This window comes from Triticum urartu, chromosome 6 (genome assembly GCF_003073215.2).
Source record: "Triticum urartu cultivar G1812 chromosome 6, Tu2.1, whole genome shotgun sequence".
Classification (NCBI taxonomy): domain Eukaryota; kingdom Viridiplantae; phylum Streptophyta; class Magnoliopsida; order Poales; family Poaceae; genus Triticum; species Triticum urartu.
This window is the reverse complement of record NC_053027.1, coordinates 246,384,139-246,408,445: the sequence shown is the minus strand read 5'-3', so window position 1 is coordinate 246,408,445 and position 24,307 is coordinate 246,384,139.

Sequence of the window (24,307 nt, the reverse complement as noted above, 5' to 3'; positions counted from 1 at the left end):
ATTTTCGGCGTTTTCACCATATTTGCGGCGCTTGTGTTTGTTGCGTAGTGGTTTGCCGTTGCTATCCCTGGCTTCTGATATGCCAGGTTTGCTTGCTGTATTGGTACTACGAGCCAACCAACTATCTTCACCCGCACAAAAGCGGGTCATAAGTGTCATGAGGGCTGCCATGGATTTTGTCTTCTCTTGGCCTAGGTGCCGTGCGAGCCATTCGTCACGGATATTATGCTTAAATGCCGCTAAGGCCTCTGAATCCGGACAGTCAACAATTTGGTTCTTCTTGGTTAGGAACCGGGTCCAGAATTTTCTGGTCGATTCCCCTGGCTGCTGAGTTATATGACTTAAATCGTCAGCGTCCGGCGGTCGCACATAAGTACCCTGGAAATTGTCCAGGAATGCCTCTGCCAGGTTCTCCCAACTTCCGATGGAGTTTGCCGGCAAGCTATTGAGCCAATGCCGAGCCGTCCCTTTGAGTTTTAGCGGGAGATATTTGATGGCATGTAGGTCATCCCCGCGGGCCATGTGAATGTGGAGGAAGAAGTCTTCTATCCATACCGCGGGATCTGTGGTACCATCGTATGATTCAATGTTTACGGGTTTAAACCCTTCTGGGAATTCATGATCCATTACTTCATCAGTGAAGCATAAGGGGTGTGTGGCGCCTCTGTGCCGGTCTATACCTCGACGCGGTTTATACGAGTCTTGTCTGCCGTGTTCGGCTCGGCCGGATTTGCTTTGAGTGTATCTGGCGTGACGATCATCGTCGCGCGGTGGTGCGCGCCCCCGTGATCCATAGATCGATCTTTCATGTTTTGCCTTGTTTTCCAATACGTCTCACAGGTTCCGCGTGTTGCCCGGGTTTTGCTATTTTTGTTTGATTGGCGGCGGGGTGCGGGCTGGACTTCAGGTTGAAATTCCTCTCTGTCTCGGCGACGAGGTGGCCTGTCAGCCGCATCATACGCTGGTGATGTAGGTTTCAACGCTTCCTTTTCGAGGTGAGGTAGCAACCTGCGCTTTGGATAACTCTTGGTTGGGCGCTCGAGTTCATATTCCTCGGCTGCCAGGACTTCGGTCCATATGTCTGCTAGCAAATCTTGATCAGCTCGAAGCTATTGTTGCTTTTTCTTCAAGCTATTTGCTGTGGCCATACGCCAGCGCTTGAAGCGCTCCTGCTCGACGGGATACTCAGGCACGATAAATTCTTCGTTGCCGAGGCTCACCTCGTCTTTGGAGAGAGGCGTGTAATTGTCCTCCTCCAATTCTCCATCGGCTGCCCGCTCTAGAGGGCTAGCTTGTTCACCCTCCATCTCTAAATCGTGATGGAGGGGATTGTTGTCGTCTTCGGCACTATCCGAAGTGTTATTGTCTCTTGTGACGGTATCACTACTTTTGCTATGGCGGGACTTAGAGCGGCCCGCTGACGTCGGCGCTTGGGTTGCTTCTTGGAGGGGTCATCCTCCGCTCTCTCATCGCCATTGCCTTCTTTGGGGATGTCCACCATGTATATATCATATGATGAGGTGGCGGTCCAGCGCCCTGTGGGCGGTGGTTCCTGTTCATCTCCTGCATCATCGTCCATACCGTCCATGTCTTCGCAGTCGAAGTCGAGCATGTCGGTTAAATCGTTGACAGTGGCTACTAATTGGGTGGTGGGTGGGGAGCGAATTTCTTTGTCGCCCGCATCCCATTCTAGCCGGACATAGTTTGGCCAAGGATCTCCTGACAAGGAGAGAGACCCTAATGAATTTAGTACATCGCTGAAAGGTTAGTGCTGAAAGATATCCGCGAAGGTGAACTCCATGATCGGCGCCCAATTGAATTCGATAGGCATGGACGCAGGCGGCTCGGAGTCCATGGCCGGAGATGAATCCAGTGGTTCGGCAACACGACTCTCGTAAGAGGTGATGTCAGTATCCGGCTCCATCGCCACTGAGAGTGCGGCCTCCATGGCGGGGTCTATCCTCCCATCCTCGGGTGGCGCAATTTGCTCCGGATTGAAGGCTGGAGTGGTCACAGGTGTGATCTTCCGAACACTGTCCGACGACACAGTTACGTCATGCTCGTCGTGATTGTGCGGCGCACCTGACAAGGGCTCGAATCCGTCGAAGATCAAGTCTCTGCTGATGTCTGTAGTGTAGTTTAAGTTTCTGAACCTGACCTGATGGCCAGGGGCGTAGCTCTCGATCTGCTCCAGATGGCCAAGCGAGTTGGCCCGCAGTGCGAAGCCGCCGAATAGGAAGATCTGCCCGGGGAGGAAAACCTCACCCTGGACCGCATCATTACCGATGATCGAAGGAGCCATCAAGCCTTATGGTGACGGCAATGTGGAACTCTCAATGAAAGCACCAATGTCGGTGTCAAAATCGGCGGATCTCGGGTAGGGGGTCCCGAACTATTCGTCTAAAGCGGATGGTAACAGGAGGCAGGGGACACGATGTTTACCCAGGTTCAGGCCCTCTCGATGGAGGTAATACCCTACGTCCTTCTTGATTGATCTTGATGATATGAGTATTACAAGAGTTGATCTACCACGAGATCGTAGAGGCTAAACCCTAGAAGCTAGCCTATGGTATGATTGTTGTTGTCCTACAGACTAAACCCTTCGGTTTATATAGACACCGGAGGGGGCTAGGGTTACACAGAGTCGGTTACAAGGGAGGAGATCTACATATCCATATTGCCAAGCTTGCCTTCCACGCCAAGGAGAGTCCCATCCAGACACGGGACGATGTCTTCAATCTTGTATCTTCATAGTCCAACAGTCCGGCCAAAGGATATAGTCCGACTGTCCTGAGACCCCCTAATTCAGGACTCTCTCAATAATATACGGTACTAAAAAAGTGAGGAGCCAAACACCAACTTCCTATGATCATTAAACGGATCACGAATTACACCCGAGGTCTCCAGTTTGGGCGCAGAGACAAAAGTTATTTGCGAAGGTTTATAACAATCATCAAGGAGCAACCTTTGAAGTGAAGGGGCATCTTCGATGATGAGTTGTTGTCTTTCAAAACAAATTCCAATGCTTTTCAGGTGAGGCGACTTTATTTGGATACAACTGATAGGGATTTCTATTCCCAAAACAATCGGCAAGCGCTCCAGGGCAGGGCAACTGGAGTGGATGATAATGTTCAGTGAGGCCACCGACAGATAAACCACCACAAGTGGAAGTTTTTTTAGCAGTGGGAGTCGAAGCATTTGTACCAGATCGTGTGGTAGATGGCACCGGGCGAAGGTGGCGGTGTGGAGGGAGGAGGAAAACTGTGAGATGGACAACGGTGGTGTGGGCACAAATTCTTGGTGTGTTCGTGGTACGAAACATTCGTGGTAATGGTAGAACTCAAACTGCTGGAGTTTTCTGAATTCAGGGGATGCCAGCCAAGCATCCACCATGCAGGGTATGGACAGCAGGTAGCGTGTCAGGATGTAGAGGCATTGAACAGGGCCCTGCTAGTGAGAGGAGACAATGGCTCTAAGGATATCAAATTCAGGAAAGACAGAAATTTGACGACAGACGAGATTGAGGGGCACGGTGCGCCATATCGGGCGCCACCGAGTTGAGAGGACTTGTGTGCGGCAGCAATCCTTGGTGGGGAGAAGCGAGATGGTGTCCTCAAGGATGACGTCCGGGAGATCACTGATGCGGTCCACCGGAGATTCTACTTGTTCCTTAGATCAGGGTGGGGGGCTAGCCGCTTCTCCCCGCGCTGCCGGGTGCGGGATCTACAACCGGCGTCACCACTGGCGGGAGCCTCATCTTCTTGGCGCTGGGGCCAACCGACTCCATTTTCCTTGCGGGAGTCATGCCGTGCTCACGACTTTGAGCAGAGTAGCCAGAGACGAGCCTAGTGTTAGTGTGAGTGGGGAAGAAGGAGGGCTGGGGTTTTTTGTATGAGTGGATGAAGAGAAGCAGACATTTTTTGTACGAGTGAGGAAGAAGGTGAGCGGGGGTTTTCTGGACGAGTGAGGAAGATGGGGAGCGGGGGGAATTGGGGGGAGACGGAAGCGGGAGAGTCTAGCGAGCTGCAGTATAAGTGGAAGCGAGGAGGAAGGAGATTTTTTCTTGGATCACCCCCTGTTCAAGACATATGGGCTTCTCCTCACAAAAAACAAAAACAAATGGGCTTTAAGATGGATAGGCTTTTGTATCAGCCTAGTTGGCTGCCCGTGTTTCGTACTGGGGGGCCTTGTGCTAGAGGCAGCCCAAGACACTCTCTAGCTTATTGCCTATTCGAATGAAAAAAAGAGATGCCTCCAGCTTATGGCTACTCATCGGTAACCTTTTTCAACCTGGCATCCAACAAATTAGAGGATGCGGTACTAGATGCAGACACTCACACTAGTCGCGTAGCGCGGCAAAGTGAGGTGTCAAATAATAGGCCTACAATATACTTACTAGATTGTGAAGGTTCACAAGCTAGTCAACATTCACATTAAACTAAGCTTTAGAAGATACGGTATGCATACTAACATTCAGAAGAACAAAAGTTCAGCATGTATATGCATCTCAATGATTCACCATACTATAACCAATACAAAGGCTGTGCGAAGGTGTGGAAAGAAAGAAAATCAGTCGATGCTTCTCTGAGCAAAGGGCCTCCCTGCGCACACATTAATTTGCTGGGCATGCTTGTTTCTTCTCAAAGTTGCGGGCAATTTTATGCATGTTGGCAAATCCACAGCTAGCTAGCTGCCCCATCTTGCAATTGATGCTGACACATTTGCAGCAAACACATAAGGCAATAGAGATGACTCAACATCAGTACATATTGTGCAGTTCCTCTGAAATCATCTTCATTGTCCTGAATCGGAAAAGATAGGAAAACAATAGCTATACTTAAACGGTGTTGCAAAATAGTAGCACATATCAATAGCTCGGCATGACAAAACACAATCATATATACGAAGGGGATACTAACCTCCCTGAGGAATATTATATATAATTTCATAAGTCCTTAGTTGATTTCCACCTTCGGCTGCACTACTTGTTTGCTCCTCCAGACTTGACAGGATCGTTCCACACTGCAATCAGCAAGTCAACGTACGAATAAGCTTATTTCATCTTGCGGTGGTCATTGTACCTAGTTACGAATGTAGGAATACCTGGAGCACCATGTGGTTAGCTGACAGCAGGTAGATGCAGCCATATAATTCTGTGCGGTGCTACCGTTTGTGTCCCTTCCCGTTATGAGAATTCTTCTTGAAGTTGGTAGAATGTGATGGCTTGTTCTTTGCATCAAACTTGCCTTTACTCTGAGATTTGTTCTTGTTGTTTTGGGGCTGGCTGGGCTCGAAGTTCTTCTCGTGTACCATGTGGGCACTAGAAGCTCCCTCAGCGACCCGAGCACGTGTGTCTTTTGCTCTCGCCTTCTCTTCAAAATCAAGAGTGCTAATTAGATCCGAAACAGAAAACTCATGTCTCTTGTTTTTCAGAGAAGTAGCAAAATTGTTCCACGAAGGTAGAAGCTAGGCAATGATGGTCCCAGCAACAAATTTGTCCAGCAAAACACACTTATAGAACTCAAGTTCCTTAGCGAGTGATTGTATCTCATGAGTCTGCTGAACAACAGAGCGCTCATCAATCATCTTGTGGTGACCGAACTGCTCCATGACGTACAACTCGTTGCTAGCTCCCGAGGCCCCAAACGTGGCCTCGAGCGCAGCCCACATGTCTTTGCTGCTGTCAAACGACATATATGAATACACAATGGAATCATCAAGAACACTCAGCAGGGCAGCTTTGAAGAGGGTATCCATGTTCGCAAAAGCTTCCTGCTGTGTAGGATTAAGATCGCCCTCAAGCTTACCCTTAATGGCGTCATAGCAGTACATGATCTGAAACCAATATATTGCTCTTGTGCACCACCTTTTATATTGCACCCCCTTAAAAGTAGGCAGCTTCAAAAGCGTAGGAAAACCACTTGGAGTAAATTGCCTATAATCAGGTTTTTAGATTGGATTGTTGAATATATGAGCAATTTACTATGAGATTTAATCCAAAACAACACTAAAAAGATCATGACGATAATTGCAAAGATCAAAGTAATGATGCGGACTAAACTAGGAGGATAGAATCACATACTATATAGCAGGAGTAGAACCGCTGTGGTTGATGTTGTCACTCATGTCGTGGATGAAGAGGTTACCATGGTCGGGGAAGAAGGTTGTCGTTGAGGAACTCATCGATGGCAGTAGTTGCAGGAGTGTGCTCCCCAAAAACCGGATTGCCCCTCTCCCGTACAGGATCACAAAAGGCGGGGTTTGGAGGACTATTGTTCCTTCTCGCAGTGCACGCCAGAAGGAGCGACGGAGAAGAATTGCATGGAGACGCTATGATCTGGAATGGTGCGAAACCATATGATACAGCGGCGACTAGGGTAGAGCCTGTTAGGTCGGTCGTGCGAGTAAGACCAAGTATAATAGCAGGCCTTTAGCCCAAACCCCACGTCCAAGTCAATAATAGTCCCACTATCCAAAAGAATCAGAAACTGCTGAGTAATTAAGGCGTCCATTAATTATTAATAAATGACTTAATAAATTTTCTGACCAACAAAAATATAGACCACTTGCATAGCTTCTGTCCTTGGACAGGCTCATTCCTGAAGAGCGCACATGCAGGTTTCCTATTATCATGCTCATGCAAATGCTAGAATAGATCACATTATAAAGTGGTGCAACTCACACTTACCTAGTAGTATGGGACTAAACTTTTGTCCCACTCACACCATACTCAGAGCATGGTTAATAGTATAGCCAACATCCGGCTATATGAAGTTGACACATCATCTAGAGGCAACCTAGTAGCCTGCTAGTACAATAGTTAGTCCATTTAGTATAATACTATATCATTAATAATGGCCCCACCTTTTGTCTCACAATGTATGTTGGAGCTCGTGCTACAACCGGCTACAAGTTTACAACCCGCTTCTCTTCTCTCTCCTCTTATCTCTCCTTTAACTAAGCACAAATACTATATTTAAATCCTTATAGCCTGCTTATGTCACCTAATTGTAGTACTTGCTCTAAAGTTACTATCCACTATGTAGTCTGAAATGTCGGGTGTGCAGCGGGCGGCGCCCTCGGTCGACGCGCCGCTTCAACGGCGAAAGTAGTGAGAGGTCGCGTCGCCCTGACCTGCCATCAATGTGGAGTGGTGGGCTTAGCTGGCGCCGGGCAGGAAGTGCGCGCGAGAGGGGGTAGGGTTTTTTGGTGGGCCAATAAGGTGAGAAGCCAACTTGGGATCGGTCCAGACGGGGAAATATCATGTGCTCCCATACTCACTAGTTTCATGCATATGACACTAGTCTATGTTACTACCTTCACAGTGCAAAGTAACATAGTAGTAATGCTATAGATGGCTTCATCTATTAGCTTGTAGACTCATCTTGTCTTGGGAAACGCTATGTTACAGTAACATATTATGTTACCACTTCTCATTAACTACTTTCCAGATAAGCAAAATTTTCTTGGAGTGTGCTAAGTTACTCCCACTATAACTAGCCGTACAAAGTGTGGGCTATGTAGAGGGTGTAGTAAGCAAGCTTCTCATCGTTTTGCGAGTTGACATGACACATCAAAGTAGTAGTTTTTTTTTCAAAATGTAAATCAAAGTACCAGTGTAGTAGTCTGCAAAAAGGTCCGACCATGTCCATGGCTACCATCCCATCCTGTGCTACATCATTGAGTATGTGCATGATTCACGTGCCATTCAAGAAAAAAAATACGTACGTTCCATTGAAGAAAAAATTAAAAACAAACACACCACCGCGTCATGGTCGAACTTTGATTCGTCCACACGTGGTTCCCGACCCTCCACTAAGTGAACAACTACCAAACGCGTCAAATCATCACGTGAGCTGCCTCTTCATCCAGAAATGAGCTCCACTATGTACCGGCGCACATGTGTTAGGGAATGAGGCACATAGTAGGTGCGTCCATGCGTGCAATTTTTCTCTTCATGCACATACTCCTTTTTTGAGGGTGATTCACGCACGTACTCGGCCTACGTTGGTGACCGTTGGTGAGACTCACTTATCTCTACATCTCAACATGTACATCTACATCTGCATCTATGTCTACACTACATCTACATCCACATTTACATCTACATCTACTATAGTACAACAAGTTTTAACCATGAGACCAGCCATTTTCTTGCATGACACGACCAGCCTGTATCGCTTCTTGCTCCTCGTCTCTCTCAAAGTGCGTCCAACAGGCAATTTTTGCCGTCGATTAAGGTCGGTTCGCTCACACTCGGTCCCACATGTTATAAATCTAAAAAGAATACTCTGACCAGAGGACCATTGAAAGAAGTATATTTTTCACCCTCAAATGTAACTTGATGGACAAATAACCCCCCAAAGTCAATTTTGGTACAAATTTTACCCTCAAATCTCTAAAACCGGGTATATCAGCCCCTTGAGCGGTTTTAGTGTTCACATGTTAGAGTTTAGGCGGTTTTGATTGTTGACTAGGAATTGACTAATTATTTACACTAATGAAATGGCAACGACAGCATCGAAAGCCACGTATGTCGTCGGAGATGTACCCAATGGACCCCGACCTTCCCTACGAGGAGATCATGCGGGTGCCTGTCAAGCTCAAGGGGTCGCCGGGCTGCCTCGTCCGCTCATTGCCCGCCTACCTCTGGTCCTCCTAGAGCCTCTATCATTGTCGCGCACCTCACGGTGGTGCTCATTTGTAGGTGGGCGCTGCTAGCTAGGAGACATAGTTGAGTTAATAGAGCCCTACTGGAGAATCAATTGTGTCCTTGGCCTGAGCTCCGCCACTACTAGAAGAAAACTATTGCAGAGGAGGTCGATGAGAGGCAGCACCGTGCTACCTACATTGGTCCTTTGATTCATAGGATAGAATTATATAAGATTTTTCCCCATGTAATCATGTGTTAATTGGCAATCTAGCATCCACCCAACTTTTTTTCACTTCCTTTGTTTTTCCTGTGTCAAACACTCTAGTTTTTTTAGGGAAACACCGTGTTAATGCTATGGGATTCAAGTGGACATGCCACTCCAATCCATTATTTTTCATTATGAAGAGAGTACTTGATGTTGCAAGAGCACTGTGTTAATGATGTGACGATGCAAGAGCCGCCTATATTAATTAACAATGCTCTAAAAAGGTGGACCAGCTTTGGCTATACTAGTAGTACTAGGTTAGTAGGTGACCTTGTGCTTGGCTCTTCTCCTCTTCCGGAAGTCGAAAAATAATGATGGTACTATAGTAGTACTTCTGGCAATCTGACACCAAATGAACTATTGCACATCCACCGCTTGTAAGAAGAAGTTTCTCCTCGTGTTGCGAGCCACCACGCGCGCGTTGGCGAGGGAGCTAGTCATTCTGCGAGTTGACGGGACACATCAAAGTTATTTAGTACTCTCTCCAAAAAGGGTTGATGATGTCCATGGCTACCATCCCGTGCTCCGTCATTGAGTACATGCATAATTCAGGTGCCCTCAAGGAGAAAAAATATTGTGTATTACTCCCTCCGTTTCTTTTTAGTCTGCATATAAGAGTTGGTCAAAGTGCTAGGTGCCATCTAAGTGCACGACTCACTTATGCATTGAGTATCTACATTTTCTTGCATGATACGTGCACCTTGATGCTAGATGTCCCATGTGTTGGCAAAAGGATGAAAAAAGCTCATGTCAAAAAAAGAGTGGAAGAACATAGATTCCCGACGACCGAGAAGGAGCAAGGAACTTTGTGGCGGAGCATCTGCAATCATAATATTTTATATTACTCAGCGATATAAAATCAACCAATCATCTCCACAGTAGACCGGAAGAGTACGAAACACGGCTGGCCAGTGTAGTTACATCATAGTACTGTACATGGCCAACCCACGCTGTCACCATATTTCTTGGCCTCAGTGCGACACCTAGCTCTAGTAATCCACCAGCCTGTATCGCTTCTCGCTCCTCGTCTCTCTCAAAGTGCGGCGGGCTGGCATTTTGCCGTCTATTGAGGTCGGTTAACTCATCACATGTGAGCGACATGCCAAGAGCATTCTAAAAAATATTATACTCTATTGTTATGCCAAGAAGAGGAAGCGATTTGACAGATGGACCAAACAAGACAGGCGTGCCATGCCGTGAGTGGGTCCAGTTTCTCGTTTTGAACTTGTTTGGTGTAGTAGTAACACTTGGTTTTGACTATTGATAAGATCTTATATAGGGCCTAATTTATTCTTCGAGGATTCCTTTGACTATTGATAAGATTTTATATAATTTGAAAATTATATCATTCAAAGATCCTTTCATGTTCCTTTAAAAAAAGATCCTTTCATGTACGAATTTGACTGTATGCTTTGAGCAACTTGCATGTCCTATACTGCTCATGTTTGGATACTCTAACTTAGCTAGAGGTTAGACTAACTCATGACTAACCCTGAACTAACTGCAACCAAAGAGGTGTTTGGATGACAGGGTTAGATTGACAATAAATGCACTTTATGCAGGGAGAAAAGTGTTTTTTAGTGGGCCCAATGAGAACTATCTCCAATTAGCACCTCTTGGGTGGGATAGTTTTTTTGGTGGGTTCGGTGCAACTTGCTCCAATTTAACCCTCATGTTTGGATACTTTAGGGCTATTTGAGCCCCAACTAGCTCAAACTAACTCTAACCGATGGATCCAAAAAGGTTCAAAGTTAGTCTCAAAAAACACATTAAGCCCTATATACATGGACAGACGGAGTACATGATACTAGCAAACACTCACCATTAGTAGTAGTTCATTGGTTGGTTTCGATTTTTGGTTCAGTTCCTGTGCTGCTACCGTCCAATATTTGCATGTGGTTGTTTCTTGAATAAAAAGAGAGGTAGTAGTACTTATTGTGAGAATGGTGAAGTTATGGTTGCTTCGCCTGAGCAACTTACTACTCCGGGAATATGGGAGTACCAGCGGATTCACCGAACAGAGAAATGATGGTTGCTTCCTCCAAGCAACTTACTGTGGCGAAGGTGGAGCTCTGTGATTTGACTGCTCACTAGTCATTACTACTGCGGTGCAACGACCGGGGTGAATCTTTCCCTGTTGTCGTGCACTCAATATTGCTGCATGGCAGGTGGAGCCGGATGAAGGATGTCCCACATGTCGGCGAAACAAAGTTGAATTGTTTCTGGCATTACTATAAATCCTTCAGGATTTTTTATATGTATGCATAATTTTAATGAAATTGTACTGTGATGATATGAAGGTTTCAACTTTGGTTCCCACAGGACAAAAAAAGTGTCAACTTAGGATTCATGTGTTCTCTTGCCTCAAGATTATCTCGTTACAACATTCCATCAAATACAAATGAAACTACCATGGCTGCTAATGCATCTCAATGGTTCGCAGATCAACACCAGTATTCACATCACAAACTGAAGACAAAGTTGTGAGAAGGTGTACAAATAAAGAAAAATATATAATTGATCGATGATGTTCGTAGGCATGGCTCCATTTCCTGCGCACAGTGTTCATTGGTTGGCAGCTAGTTTCACCCATCTCTGTAGCCAAAAAAGAGGTGTATTGAGGACATCACAATCTGATCATTTTGTGCAGCTCCACTAAAATCAAGCTGACCATCACTGTTTGCAAAGATATCCAGTCAGTGTGATTACAATAATAGTGGAACTACATGATGAAACATAACACACACAAATAGAAGCCGACCACCTCTGTGATCTCTCTTTAGGACTAACTACTTGTTAGAGAAGATTAGGAATGGAGTTGTATGAGGAGGATAGCAAAACCAATCTCCCTTTCTGTAGTCCCACAAAAATGTTAAAACGTTGCTCGTGTGACATTTTGGCGGAACTGCACAAAACACTCTTAAGAAAAAAAGTGAGTTGTGCAGTTCACCGAAAGGTCGCAATAGCAAGAGGTGAAATGGATAGCCCTGTTGGCAAAAGGAGGTACAAAGGAAACAATTACTTCCCAATAACACGAGTTGAAGACACATACGCCGACAAAAAAGAAGCATCTTCCATGTAATAAGGGAAAGATAGCATCATGGTGGTTTATCAAAAATGGGCTGACGACGAGATTGCAAGATGGAAAGTACGCCGACCGAGATACGTTTTAAGAAAACAAGTAAAGAAGATCCACATGCAAGATTTCCACATGCAACAACAAAGGAAGCTGTACCCGAGGGTCGTCGGGATGTTACTAGGAGGGCGTCAGCGGCCAAGATCTGCCCATACTACGGCAGCGAGCAAGTGGCGAAGGCCCTACCGCGTTGGAGCTTGGTCAGAGAGAACGGCGGGTACCGCAAATTGGGATGTGCTGCATCAATGCCATCAAACGAAAAACCGATGCACATCCTCCCTTTCCACCGGTGGATGGGATGCAACCAGATCACTGACCAACGGCGAGAGAGAGAGGCCACTGCCGACTTGTGTGAGATGGTGTGACGAGAGACAAACCCCGGCAAGCAGGCTCCGTTGTATATAGTGGAGCAGATTTTTCCATTTTCCCCACGACAATCGTTTTATATTCTGTACGTGCCATTCATGAATATAACTTTATTTAATACTAATGTGTCAAGTTGAACATTGTTCCATCTACATGTGGTACATGACCCTCCTTCGAGTAAACAACCTCTACACGCGTCAAATTATCACGTGGGCTACCTTTTCATACAGAAATGAACTTCACTGTATACCCACGTGGGTGTGGCCGAGAATGAGACGTGAGTATGTGCGTCCTGCGTGCACCTCTTCTTTAGGTGTAGGTACGTACGTGGGTGGGTGTGAGAGATATGGTTTGTGCGAAACAAAGGCAATGTGTCGATGATATCTCAAACAAAAAAATGTAACATATGCATTGTCTGTGAAACAGAGTCATGGATATATCATATATAGATGGAGCGATCCACGAGAAGAGAGTGGAGGGATCATTGGCGTGAGATATAGATAGAATCAAAAACAGGATGAGGTGTGTGGCTGGGCGATCAATAAAGAGTGCCATCGAATTTGTGTTTTCCCATGTCAAAGATACAGGGCGGCTGGCCTACTGGAATTTGAGAGGGCAGATGTGCAGGTTTTCTCTATGGCATGGATACCTACCTACAACGTTTGACTAGGGGGGGGGGGGGGGGGGGGGGGGGGAGGGGGCAGAGACCTAACTATAGAGAGGTAGATCGACTAGTATATGTGTGGAGAAGGAGAGAGACCTAGCTATGTATTGAGAGAGATCGATCGGCATCCATGCATATGTGTAGCAGAGGAATAAGGTTGGGAGAAAGACAAAGGTAGAGTGTCGGAGGGTTGGTGGTGGAGTGTCTTCTCACAAGTGGTGGGAGAGGCCTGCTAGACAAACGGAGGGTACGAGTGCAATAACAATAAGAGAGGGTCGGGGATGTTTTTCTGTCTATGCACGTGCGTGTGAGAGACTGGTCGGGAGGTATGCAAGGATGATGAGGGGAGACGATATGGTTGTGGTAAGCATACGTAACTACGTAGGAAGATCAACCGTCATGTGTCCGAGAAAGGGGGAGACATAACTAGTGAGGTGTATGGGGGAAAAGAATTATAGTTGACCTAGCTACATGTAGGGAGATCGGTACGTATACATGCATGCATGTGTTAGAAGCAAATAAGGTCGAGAGAGACACACAGGGGGAGAGGGGTGCGGCTAGGAGGTGGTGCGAGAGTCCTACTATGTCGAGGGGGAGTGTGCGAGTATGAGATCGATGAAAAGAGGGGAGAGAGTGTGCACTTGCGTGGAACCATATTGAACATAGGGGGGCATGGACGGTGAGAAGAGAAGAGGGGAAGTATGTGTTTGTGGTTGGCACACTTGGCTAGAGAGGTATATCGACCGATGTGTGCCGGAAAGAAGGAGTAGGGGGGCCTACACACACCGTGGGGAGAACGATATCAAGAGAAATAACAAACATGCACGATGGAGGTGACACTAAGGGAGGGTGAGAGGGGGCAGGGGTGTGCATGCAGGATAGAAAGTTAGAGCTAGCTAGCTACAAGGAGAAGAGGATTATGAAGGTGTAAAAGATGAACAGAGATCATAATTCATTATAAAAAAGTGGATACAGATACTTGAAGAAGATATCATAATGTAGAACAATGATTATAATTTGAGCTAATGTGTGGCTTTTGCAGCTCAGGGCTAAATAATTGTCATAATGTAGGGGGCGGGGCACTATACTTTGTGTGATAAACACGGTGTACATATGGAACATGGTTTAGATTATGAATATATAGTTCGTACATAAAATGAACTATTATTTGGAATCAACATCAAGTGTATTCAAAAAATTGAATTCGAGTTCATATAGTACACATAGTTCATATCTATCTCTATAGTAATCATGTGGTGTGTTGCTAAGGTAATACATGAATGATGGTTGAAGTTGGCAACAATCATGATTGTATATTCTTATTCAAATAGAGAAACGAATTCAAATTTAGTTCGAATTGCAGCGGTAGTATAGACAATTGGAATGCACTAAAATGTCAGTATGAGTAGGTTACATGCATTATACAGCCAGCAAATTTTTTTAATTGGACATAACGTGGATTCATAGCTTTGAATAGCATTTGTATAGTAAAACGGGACAAGACTCTTTCTTTGTGTGGTGTGAATAGTTTTATTTTTTTTGTTTTTTTGTTTTTTTCGTTGAGGGAAGTGTGGATTGATTTGGTACGTACACGTACAATATTACACATTAGGCTTGTCCCTAAAATTCAACCTGCGCCTTGTTATATCCCGAAAATTCAAATATCGTGCTCCAAAAACTCGTGCCCTCACAACCCGCGCCTTGCTATCCCGAAATCAATGCGCGCGAAAACTCCCTCTAGCTGCCAAATCCCGACACACGAAGCCCTGAGCTGAAAGGGTCGCTGGTTCAAATCGGTGGGGGTACTTTTGTAGCACACCATACATTTTGAACAAGCGCGTCCCTAAGTCATGGTTCCCCCCTCCCATCGCCTCCTTTTCGACATTCGAAATCCCAGGCCACCATAACCTCTCCGCTCCAGCCACGGAAACCCACCCTCCTTCGTCCACTACCTCACTACTGCCTAGACGGAGCCTCTTCCCTGACGATGTTGTCCGCCGCAATAGCTCGACGTCCCTCCTCCACCTCCCCGGATGATGATCCTCATCCATATCATCATCCCGCTGGTTCAGCCGCCCCGTCCTCCACCTCCAAGGAGCTGCTCCAACGATCGCCTCGTCTGTCACGGCTGCTCCACCAGAACCACAGCATCCTCACCGACACCTCGGACGAAGCCGAGGCCTACTCGGCGCCACCAAAGAGGTTGGACACTCATCGCATCGCACCTTCTCCTTAACTCGACCTCCCGATGCCGACGGTGCTCCATCCCGCACCCCCATGGCGTGACTACCTCGAAACCGGCGCCGCGGGTGACATCTCCATGGAGGCTCTCCCCTAGTCCGAGGCGCGGGAGTATCCATACCAACCGGATCTGCTGTTGCTGCTCCGGCTCTCGCTCGTGCTACTGTCGCCCCTGCTGCTCCGGCTCTCGCTCGCTCGCTCATGCTGCTGCTGCTCTCCCCCTTGCTCATGCTGCTTCTCTGCTCCAATTCAGCTACACTTCAGTCGACTGAATCGACTTTTGGGTCAGTCGATTTTCAGGGGGTGGGGGTCTCGTCGGAGTTAAGGAAGAACCACCCGCAATGGGGAGGGGGGCTCGCCGAAGAGGTACCCCACTATCTACCTTAGGGTTCAGGGTGGGGGAGGTGGGGGCGCAGTGGTGGGGCAATGGCGTGGGGATCGCCGGAGAAAAAGCTCGGCGCGGGGGGGGGGGGGGGGGGGGGGGGGGGGGGGGGGGGCCTAGAGGGCTGGACGGGGCGGCGGCAGACCAGCGGTGGGGAGTTGTTTTGGCGCGGCGAGGCGGTGCGGGACCGCCGCCGGCCGCGGGTGGCGAGGGCCGGCTGTTCGTCCTGTGGTGGCTGGCGGCTCAGGGGGTGCAGGTTGAAGATGAACTGCAGGCCATCCCTAAACTACATGTGAAGTGCCTCTCTGCTACCATTGCGTTCAATTTCGAGAGTAACATTCAAATTCCACAATAAATTTCAGTTTCGACAGTTAAGTTCAGAGTCAATAGTTTTTACCTCATCTGTTGTGGTCAGGTGGTTTTTGGTGATGTAAATTTTACATCTATCACTTTTTGGTAATGTATTTTACATCATATATTGGAGATGCTATTAGAATCCCACTTGAGATTAACGATGTCTGTCTTGTGCTGCTTTAGCCTCGACATCTTACGGCTCACCGGAGCTGCTCCAATGACGGAACAATCCATCACAATAGAGCAGTGCCCTGGACGCCGTCTACAAATTCCTCGGATCTTCCTCCACACCTCCGACAACCACCTCTGCCTCAACTTCTTCAGCGACCAACCCAATGATGATGAGGTCGACACAGCTACGGCAAAGAGGTTGTACACTTCTCGCATCACTTATTACTCTACATTCATGTAACGCCCTCGATGCGGCTATATCTCCCATGTGTCGAAACACGACTTAGAGGCATAACCGCATTGAAAGTAATGTCGCAAGTTAGGTAATCTTCGCAAACAACCCATGTAATACAATAAGGGAAAAGAGATACATAGCTGGCTTACAATCGCCACTTCACACAATTACATGAATAAAGCATTACATCATCCAAAAACAATCAGGGCCCGACTACAGAACCAAAATAAGAGAAGAACCCCAAATGTGACAAAGGTCCCCGATCGACCCCAACTGGGCTCCACTACTGATCAACTAGAACGACACAACACCAAAGGACAAGATCTTCATCGAGCTCCTCCTTGAGCTTGGTTGCGTCATCTGTATGGTTCAACGGCACCTGCAAGCTGGTTTTGGTAGTATCTGTGAGCCACGGGGACTCAACAATCTCACACCCTCGCGATCAAGACTATTTAAGCTTATGGGTAAGGTAAAGGTATGAGGTGGAGCTGCAGCAAGCGACTAGCATATAAGGTGGCTAACATACGCAAATGAGAGCGAGAAGAGAAGGCAAAGCACGATTTATAAACTATGATCAAGAAGTGATCCTAGAACAACCTACGTCAAACATAACTCCAACACCGTGTTCACTTCCCGGACTCCGCCGAGAAGAGACCATCATGGTTACACACGCGGTTGATGTATTTTAATTAAGGTCATCTTCAGGTTTTCTACAACCGGACATTAACAAATTCCCATCTGCCCATAACCGCGGGCACGGCTTTCGAAAGTTCAAATCCCTGCAGGGGTGTCCCAACTTAGCCCATCACAAGCTCTCACGGTCAACGAAGGATATTCCTTCTAGCGGGAAGACCCGATCAGACTCGGAATCCCGGTTACAAGACATCCTTGACAATGGTAAAACAAGTCCAGCAAGACCACCCGATGCGCCGACATCCCGATAGGAGCTGCACATATCTCGTTCTCAGGGCAACACCGGATAAGCAATCCATACAACTAAAACCAACCCTCGAGTTTCCCCGAGGTGGCGCTGCAAGGGGCTCTAGTTTGGACCAACACTTAGACAAGCACTGGCCCGGGGGGTTTAAAATAAAGATGACCCTTGGGCTGGCCTAACCCAAGGGAAAAAAAGGCTAGGTGGCAAATGGTAAAACCAATGTTGGGCCTTGTTGGAGGAATTTTATTCAAAGAAAACTGTCAAGGGGTTCCCATTATAACCCAACCGCGCAAGGAACGCAAAATCCGGGAACATAACACCGATATGACGGAAACTAGGGCGGGAAGAGTGGAACAAAACACCAGGCATAAGGCCAAGCCTTCCACCCTTTACCAAGTATATAGATGCATTAATTAAATAAGATATATCGTGATATCCCAACAAAATATCCATGTTCCAACATGGAACAAGCTTGAATCTTCACCTGCAACTAACAATGCTATAAGAGGGGGTGAGCAAAGCGGTAACATAGCCAATCAACGGTTTGCTAGGACAAGGTGGGTTAGAGGCTTTGTTCAAGAATATGGGAGGCATGATAAGCAAGTGGTAGGTATCGCAGCATAGGCATAGCAAAAGAGCGAGCAACTAGCAAGCAAATATAGAAGTGATTTCGAGGGTACGGTCATCTTGCCTGAAATCCCGCAAGGAAGAAGAACGAGTCCATGAAGAAGACAAACGGACATAGACGAACGGGTCCTCACAAACGCGATGTTACCGGAATCAACCCGAAGAAGCAAACACCGGAAAGAAGCACACAACATAGTAAACAACCAACACAAGAACATGGAATGGTATGCGGGATGCGGGATGCGATGCATATGCATGATTTGCAAGGGAATGAAAGAACCCGGACTCAACTTGGAAATCCAAGTGTGCCACTGGAAAGATGAGATGAAATCGCTTGAAAACGATATAAAGATCGCCGGAATCGGAGTTACGGTTTGGAAATGGCAAGCAAATCAAATATGGCACCGATCTGCGATAAACAACAAGTAGCCATCTAAATGCAACAAGTTAAACATGCTAAAGCACCCAAACATGGCAACACAATACATGTCAGGGATCCACTCATGAAGCTTAACAAAAGATGAACACTGAGCTATGGCTAATTCATACATTAACAGGTTCAAACAAGCATGGCAAAAATGCAACTGATAAACAGATTTCAGACTTAGTGAAATTAACACTTGTCTGGAATTTCAGATCAGGTAGCACACTTTGGAGCATGAAAACTATGTGCTACAGGACCTGAACATGGCAAAGTAAAGCATGGCATGGAGCTACTCAAAGAGCTTAACAAAAGTCCCTTAGTGACCTTGAGCCAAACGGGATCAGAAAATACATTTGTAAGCATGTGAACATGGCAAAAACATAATCACTTCTCAGACTTTGTGAAAACTGGAGCATGCTAAAACAGATATCAAGTAGGCATGTTTACGAGCTCGATGCACTCACTACAGAGCAAGTCATGACAATCTAAGCATACACCCATCAAGAATACACAAAATTCAAGCTAGACATGGCAAGAAAAATAACATAGCATGCACGGATCAACTACAACATCCTCGGCAAAATCGCTAACAAGTAGACAATCTGCCTAGATTCACGAAATGACAAAAGTAAAGCTCGATTGACTCAAGCTAGGGTGCTCCATAATTGCAAACAAAGACATGGATGGATAGAGCACTACAAGATTAACAAAACATACTTACTGATCATCCTCAAAAGAGGCACGGATCACTAGGAAACAACATGAACATATGGCATAATGAGATAAACAGCTCAAGGACTTGGTGGAAATGCTAAGTTCGTGAAATCAGCATTAACGAATGCTCCACTTTGCAAGCTTGTGCTAGTCACCACACACATTAAAAAAATACATGGGTTGCACCTCTGGAAAGATAGCAAAACCCTTAACCAAACATATGTAGAGCTCATGGGCGTATCATGCACACAATAATCATGGCAAAAATGACAAATATCTAAATGGAGCGGCAGATCTGACAAATAACTCAAGTAGCCCTCTTCTAACAGCATTTCGGGCATCAAGATGCACTCAAATGAAAATAATGCAATGAGATGAAATGATGTGCTCTCTGAGACGAACATTTTGATATGCTATATCCCGAAACGGAGCTACGGATGCGGAGTTACGACATGATGAACAAGGGCATATGGATCTGGGAATTTCGGGGACTTAGTGAAATTATACCTCCGCGGAAGTCAACGCGGGACGGAGGGATCCGGGACGGAGCGGTGCAGATCTGAGATGGGATGTGTTTGGATGAGATCCCGGTGGATCTCGTCCCGATCCACCGGATCTCGCCGGAGGGGATGACCGGAGACGACGTGGCGGCGGAGGCGGCCGGAGTTGGGAGGCGAGGTCGACGCCGGCGAGGTCGGGGCGCTCGCCGGAGTTCCCGAGCAAGGTGTGGTGCCGGCAGCCGAGTGCGGCGGCGAGGCAAGGCGCGCGTCGGCGCACGTAGGCGGCGGCAGCGTCCAGGGGCGAGCGGGGCGGTGCGGTGGAGTCGCGTGATGGAGGCGGCTGTATCTCCCACGTGTCAAAACATGACTTAGAGGCATAACCACATTGAAAGCAATGTCGCAAGTGAGGTAATCTTCGCAAACAACCCATGTAATACAATAAGGGAAAAGAGATACATAGCTGGCTTACAATCGCCACTTCACACAATTACATGAATAAAGCATTACATCATCCAAAAACAATCAGGGCCCGACTACGGAACAAAAATAAAAGAAGAACCCCAAATGTGACAAAGGTCCCCGATCGACCCCAACTGGGCTCCACTACTGATCAACTAGAACGACACAACACCAAAGGACAAGATCTTCATCGAGCTCCTCCTTGAGCTTGGTTGCGTCATCTGTATGGTTCAACGGCACCTGCAAGCTGGTTTTGGTAGTATCTGTGAGCCACGGGGACTCAGCAATCTCACACCCTCGCGATCAAGACTATTTAAGCTTATGGGTAAGGTAAAGGTATGAGGTGGAGCTGCAGCAAGCGACTAGCATATAAGGTGGCTAGCATACGCAAATGGATGCGGAGTTACGACATGATGAATAAGGGCATATGGATCTGGGAATTTCAGGGACTTAGTGAAATTATACCTCCGCGAAAGTCAACGCGGGACGGAGGGATCCGGGACAGAGCGGTGCAGATTTGAGATGGGATGTGTTTGGATGAGATCCCGGTGGATCTCGTCCCGATCCACCAGATCTCGCCGGAGGGGATGACCAGAGACGACGTGGCGGCGGAGGCGGCCGCAGTTGGGAGGCGAGGTCGACGCCGGCGAGGTCGGGCCGCTCGCCGGAGTTCCTGGGTGAGGTGTGGTGTGGGAAGCCGGGTGCGGCGGCGAGGCAAGGCGCTCGTAGGCGGCGGCGGCGTCCAGGGGCGAGCGGGGCGACGCGGTGGAGTCGCGTGATGGAGGCGGCGGCCGGCGGCGAGCGCAGCGGCGAGGAGGCGGCGGCCGGCGAGCGCAGCGGCGAGTAGCGGCGTCGGGCTCGCTCAGGCGCGGGATCGGCGGCGCGGAATCCGGGCCCGGGCGGGCCGGATCTGGGTCTCCTCGGGCCCGCGGTGGGAGGAGAGAGAGGGCGGTGAGGTGGCGGCGCGGGGTTGGCTGAGGCGGCGGAGGCGGTGACGTGGCGGCCGGCTATTGGCCGGAGTGAGGTGGCTGCGGGGCGGCAGACATGTCCAGTGCGGGATGGACGTGTCCGGCGGCGCGAGGAGGGAGATGGCTAGGGTTCATCCGCGAAATGATCCGAAATTTTGGGGAGGGGTGCTCTTTTATAGGTAGAGGGAGCTAGGAGAGTCCAAATGAGGTGCGGTTTTTGGCCACACGATCGTGATCGAACGACCGAGATGATGGAGGAGGTTTAGGTGGGTTTTGGGCCACTTTGGAAGGGTGTTGGGCTGCAACACACACGAGGCCTTTTTGGTCCCTCGGTTAACCGTTGGAGTATCAAACGAAGTCCAAATGGTATGAAACTTGACAGGCGGTCTACCTGTAGGAAACCAAGGCCGCTTGGCAAGTCTCGGTTCAATCCGGAAATGTTTAATCCCCACACATGAGAAGAAGGTAGAAATGACCACCGGAGGAGAATGGAGCGCTGGAATGCAAAACGGACAACGGGGAAAATGCTCGGATGCATGAGACGATCACGTATGCAAATGAAATGCACATGATGACATGATATGCAATGCATGACACGCAAGCAATGACAAGGCAACAACAGTGAATAACTGGAGGACACCTGGCACATCGGTCTCGGGGCGTTACAACACTCCACCACTACGAGAGGATCTCGTCCTGAGATCTAGGATGGCACCAGAGGGAAAAGGAAGAGGAAGAGAAGAGGTAAAACAAATTGCTTCTTTGAAAAATGAGTGGAACCACGAACCTTGACAAGGTTAAGCCATTTTGAGAAAAGAATACAACAGAGATAATTGAAGTTTAAAGCACACCGATTGAAAATGGAAGGAACTAAACATGATCTTGACAATCAAGATGATAGGTTGAAGAGAGCAACATCAAAAGCCTCCGGAAGAAAAGTAAGAATGGAGTGGGATGAACGAAGGGAAACAAGATCTCAAGGGAGCATGCTTACAACAAAAGCTAGAACGGAGTTGATGGAAAACCCAACAACGAAAAAAATAAGCTTGATATGGTCTTATAGAAGACATCTCAAAACTATGAGGTGACAACTTGCCACTCACAGGAAAAGAATTGGATTGGTATGAACAAGGAGACGAGAAACCTTATTTCACTGGGAGGATAAAGAAGAACTTGGATCATTTATTTGCACCATAAATAGCAACAATCCTTAGGGAAGGTTTAAGGTGAAATATAAACCAAGATAATTCCAATGACGAGATTAATGGATTTAAAATATCTCATTCTTAACAACATGTGAATCATGAAACATGAACTCAAATTATCAAGAATGACATAATACCACCTCAAATGATATGGTAGAAAGAATTGCACTCCGGATTACAATATGAAGAAAGCTTCAGTTCCTCTAAAAAGAAAGTTGATGAACGTTTTGAGAAGGAATATAAATCCTTGATGAACCATCATGTAGAGCCTCCATGAAGAATTCCGGTAAACAAAAGAATGATCAAACAAAAGAGAGAGAAGTTGAAAATACAAGGTGAAACCTTGCGATGATTTAGATGGAGCTTCGTGGTGATATAATTGCGAGAGCTTGGATCTCCGGTAAAAGAAAGATGAGCACTTGACACCAAGAATTTAATCATCGTGAACAAACTCCGGGAGAAAAGATTAACATATGGAAGAAACAAGAATAAGAATTACATTATGCTTATCCTTCACCAATTTAATTGATGACAAACAATGGATTTGGCACACTACTTATTCTTGTAGCAAGGATTAAGAGAGATATATCATAAACTTGGGAAGGTCTTCAATGAGCTGCTGGTAGGATAGAAACAACGAATGAATTGGCATGATAAGAAAGAAGAAAAATCTTGAACGAACCACCGTAAGCATTGACAAAGAACGAAGTAAAGTGATAAATCACCAGAAAGGAATTAGAGAACGAATGAAAATACTTGAGGGAAATTAGATCCACGAGAACAAAAGATCATGAGCTGATTAGAGAATATACTTGAATGATGCATCGGTATGATTGGAGAATGATAACTGGAAGCTGACATGAATAATCCAGAATTGATGGACTCCGGAAAACAAACTGAGAAGAATCTTGAATTACTCCGGATGGGTGGAAAGAATTCTCACAATCAAAACAATTATGAGAGGATGGCAACAAGCTAGAATCACAAATCTTGAAGAGAATGGAGCAAGGTTGAAAGAAGAATCTTCTTCGGTCATCCAAACTGAGAATGACGACGAGAAATACCATCATGACTTATTTAGGCACAGCGGAAGAATCAAAACAAAGAGGTTGAGTCAACGATGAATTTTTTTTTTGAAAGAACTTGGAGAAAAACATATGACAGATGATGAATCATTCTTACGTCAAATTTGAAATGAATTTAGGATAGCTCCGGGAAAATAAGAAGAGTCAGGTAAGATCCTGGGAGAAGACCTGTGGGTTAGGGCCACTCAAAAGATACACCGTTGAAATGATTAAAGGAGAGATTGCACCGGTTGAATTAAAAGGCTTGAATGAGATAACATCCTCAAAATAGCTTGAACGGATTAAGAGTGGAAACACAAATCTTCTGAGATATCTTTAGCACTCCGGAACAAATGAATAGCAAGAGGTGGATGATAAAGAGGTGCACCGGTAAGAAAAGGTATTTGAAGCAAGAAAATGAATATGATCAACACAGAAAAGCTAGAATTGAAACCACTGGAGAAGAAAACGAGTGATGAGAGACGAACTTGAAGCTCCGTTAGAATCTTCATGAGAATCACCGGATAAGAATATTGATAGAAAAGAATGGAGAGACTTCACATCAATAATATGGATACTAAATTAATAGATCTGAATCCTTGGAAAAAAACAAAGGGAGGGAGGGTGGGAAAACAAAGACAATTTGGAATGGATGAGACGAACACCGTTGAGAAGAACTGATCCTTGATCTTGCGGTTGTTGAAATGATTGGATCCACTTGAAGAGAAACACGTCGGTTGAAAAAGGATTGACATGACAGTCTCGATTACCAAGAAGGATTGTGTTGACACACGAACACGTCACGTGTACCCTCGACGCCGGGGGTGATGCACCGCAGCTCACGTCGAAGGAGACCCGACCGACAGCGCGATACGCAAGACAGTCGACGGGCGCTTTTGCAGACCCGAAAACCCCACACCCCTGGGAGGGACCCCGTCAGGG